The sequence below is a fragment of the Piliocolobus tephrosceles genome, unplaced genomic scaffold (assembly GCF_002776525.5).
Source record: "Piliocolobus tephrosceles isolate RC106 unplaced genomic scaffold, ASM277652v3 unscaffolded_44844, whole genome shotgun sequence".
Taxonomy (NCBI): domain Eukaryota; kingdom Metazoa; phylum Chordata; class Mammalia; order Primates; family Cercopithecidae; genus Piliocolobus; species Piliocolobus tephrosceles.
The window spans coordinates 22,244-26,188 of NW_022329692.1; the positions used below are offsets into that span (position 1 = coordinate 22,244).

At 49.8% G+C, this 3,945-nt stretch overlaps 1 pseudogene; it reads left to right on the forward strand.

Moving 5' to 3' along the window:
* Window positions 1-2,043: 2,043 nt before the first annotated feature.
* Window positions 2,044-2,796, forward strand: LOC113224456 (annotated as a pseudogene).
* Window positions 2,797-3,945: the final 1,149 nt, after the last annotated feature.

The following is a 3,945-nucleotide window of genomic DNA, read 5'->3' on the forward strand; positions in this document are numbered from 1 at the left end:
ATAAAAATTTATATAAAATTTTTATATTTTATATAAAAATAAAATATATATTTTATTTATATATAAAAATATATATATATTTTTTTTGGCCAGGTGTGGTGGCTCACGCCTGTAATCCTAGTACTTTGGGAGGCTGAGGCGGATGGATCATGAGGTCAGGAGATCGAGACCATCCTGGCTAACATGGTGAAACCCCATCTCTATTAAAAAATACAAAAAAATTAGCCGGGCATGGTGGCAGGTGCCTATAGTCCCAGCTACTCAGGAGGCTGAGGCAAGAGAATGGCGTGAACCCGGGAGGTGGAGCTTGCAGTGAGCCAAGATCGCACAACTGCACTCCAGCCTGGGTGACAGAGTGAGACTCCGTCTCAAAAAAAAAAAAAAAAAATTTTTTTTTTTGTATGTGAAGTGCAGTGCAGTGCAGCGGTGCAATCTCAGCTCACTGCAAGCTCCGCCTCCTGGGTTCATGCCATTCTCCCGCCTCAGCCTCCTGAGTATTTGGGGTTACAGGTGCCCGCCACCACTCTCGGCTAATTTGTGTGTGTGTGTGCCTGTGTGTTTTTAGTAGAGATGTGGTTTCACCATGTTAGCCAGGATGGTCTTGATCTCCTGACCTCATGATTCACCCAACTCGGCCTCCCAAAGTGCTGGGATTACAGGTGTGAGCCACCGCGCCTGGCCAAAAACTATTTTTTTTCATTAGCTGGGTGAGGTGGCACTTACTTGTAGTTCCAGCTACTCTGGAGGCTGAGGTAGAAGGATCCATTTGGTCTGGGAGGTCGAGGCCACAGTGAGCTGTGATCAGGTCACTGCACTCCAGCCTGGAGAGAGGGAGACCCTGTCTCTGAAAAAACCATAAAGACTGGAGTTTATAGTATTGTACTGATGTTAATTTCCTCATTTTGATCTTAGTGCTATGATTACATAAGATGTTAACACTGGGCGAGGCTGAGTGAAAGATATAAGGTGTGAAAGGAAACTAAGGCTGGCCGGGCGCGGCAGCTCAAGCCTGTAATCTCAGCACTTGGGAGGCTGGGGCAGGCGGATGACTTGGACCCAAGAGTTTGAGAAGAGACTGGCAACATGGAGAGATCTCGTCTCTACAAAAAATACAAAAATTAGCCAGGCATGGTGGTATGTGCCTGCACTCCCAGCTACAGGGAGGCTGAGGTGGGAGGATCACCTGAGCTCCAAAGTTGAGGCTGTGGTGAGCTGTGATTGTGTCACTGCACTGCAGCCTGGGTGACAGACGTGAGACCCTGCCTCCAAAAAAAAAAAAAAAAAAAAATTCAAACTAAGGCTTTACACCCTGCCTGCTCCTCTTGCAACATGTGGATTCCCATGACACCCTCCCTCTTTCCCTCCAGCCCGCTTTTCCCCTTTCATAGGGAAGCCCTCAAAATCATCTGTGGAGAGAGGCACAGACCTCGTTCCTGGGCATGCCCTTAACATTGGCAAAATAAAATTTCATATCGATTGAGACCTGTCTTACACATTTTGGTTTACAGAAGGAATTCTATACTATTTTTTGCAACTTTTCTCTGTATCTTAAAACTATTTCAAAATAAAACTTAAAACAGGCCAGGCGCGGTGGCTCACGCCTGTAATCCCAGCACTTTGGGAGGTCAAGGCAGGTCAATCATGAGGTCAGGAGATCGAGACCATCCTGGCTAACACATGAAACCCCAACTCTACTAAAAATACAAAAAATACAAAAAATTAGCCGGGTGTGGTGGCCGGCGCCTGTAGTCCCAGCTACCAGGGAGGCTGAGGCAGGAGAATGGCATGAACCCAGGAGGCAGAGCTTGCAGTGAGCGGAGATTGCAACACTGCATTCCAGTCTGGACAACACAGCGAGATTGCCTCTGCAGAAAAAAAAAAAAGCTCCAAGAAAACACCAAATGGCGGATGTGCCGGTGCAGCGGGCGGGGGGAGGGGGGCCCAGAGGTCCTGGTGGCCCTGGGATGGGGAATCGCGGTGGCTTCCGCGGAGGTTTCGGCAGTGGCATGGGGGCGGAGGTCGCGGAGCTGGCAGAGGCAAGGCCGAGCATAGGAGTGGATGCCCGTCACCAAGCTGGGCTGCTTGGTCAAGGACTTGAAGATCGAGTCCCTGGAGGAGATCTACCTCTTCTCCCTGCTCATTAAGGAACCTGAGACCATTGACTTTTTCTTGGGGGCCTCTCTCAAAGATGAGGTTTTGAAGATTATGCCGGTGCAGAAGCAGACCCGCGCTGGCCAGCACACCAGGTTCAAGGCCTTTGTTGCTATCGGGGACTACAATGGCCATGTCAGCCTTGGTGTTAAGTGTTCCACGGAGGTGGCCACCGCCATCCGTGGGGCCATCATCCTGGCCAAACTCTCCATTGTCCCTGTGCGCAGAGGCTACTGGGGGAACAAGATCGGCAAGCCCCACACTGTCCCTTGCAAGGTGACAGGCTGCTGCGGCTCTGTGCTGGTGGTGCGCCTCATCCCTGCACCCTGGGGCACTGGTATCGTCTCAGTGCCTGTGCCTAAGAAGTTGCTCATGATGGCTGGTATTGATGACTGCTTCACCTCAGCCCGGGGCTGCACTGCCACCCTGGGCAACTTCGCCAAGGCCACCTTTGATGCCATCTCTAAGACCTACAGCTACCTGACCCTGACCTCTGGAAGGAGACTGTATTTACCAAGTCTTCCTATCAGGAATTCACTGACCACCTTGTCAAGACCCACACCAGAGTCTCTGTGCAGCGGACCCACGCTCCAGCTGTGGCTACAACATAGGGTTTTTATACAAGAAAAATAAAGTGAATTAAGCCTGAAAAAAAAGAAAAAGAAAAAGAAAAAGAAAGGCCTAAATAAATAGGCTGGGCATGGTGACTCACACCTGTAATCCCAGCACTTTGGGAGGCTGAGGCAGGCGGATCACCTGAGGTCAGGAGTTCGAGACCAACCTGACCAACATGGAGAAACCCCGTCTCTATGAAAAATACAAAATTAGCTGGGTATAGTGGCTCATGCCTGTAATCCCAGCTACTCAGGAAAGCTGAGGCAGGAGAATCGCTTGAACCTGGGAGGCAGAGGTTGCGGTGAGCCGAGATCATGCCACTGCACTCCAGCCTGGGCAACAAGGGCGAAACTCCATCTCAAAAAAAAAAAAAAAAATCACCCAGAGGCAAATCCCGGCATATTTTCTTCCAGTTCCTTCTCTTACATGGGGGTGACACTTTCTGCTCCACCTAAGGAAGGTCATGGCAGACACAGGATTCTATATCACTACATTGAGGTATCATGGCAGCCGGGGACGGTGGCGCATGCCTGTAATCCCAGCATATTGGGAGGCCAAGGCGGTGGATCAGTTGAGGTCAGGAGTCCGAGACCAGCCTGGCCAACATGACGAAACCCTGTCTTTACTAAAACTACAAAAAAATTAGCCGGGCGTGGTGGCACATGCCTGTAGTCTCAGCTACTTGGGAGGCTAAGGCACAAGAATCGATTGATCTCAGGAGGCAGGGGTTGCAGTCAGCCATGATTGTGCCACTGCACTCCAGTCTGGGTGACAGAGGGAGACTCTGTCTCAAAAAAAAAAAAAAGAAAAGAAAAGAAAAGAAAATGAAATGAAATATCATGACAGGCATCATCACTCTCATTTCACCAACAGGGAAATTAAGGCCTAGGGCAGGTCAAAGGTCACACAGCTAAGAAGGGCTAGGGCTGAATGTGAATGCAGGTCCCTGAGGCCAAGTTCCAGAATCTCACCACCATGCCAGGATTCTTGGTGGTTGTTTTTTTTGTTTTTGTTTTTTGTTTTTTTTGAGAAGGAGTCTCACTCTGTCATCCAGCCGAGAGTGCCATGGTGCGATCTTGGCTCACCACAACCTCCGCCTCCCAGGTTCAAGCCATTCTCCTGCCTCAGCCTCCCAAGTAGCTGGGATTACAGGAGCACACCACCACACCCGGCTGATTT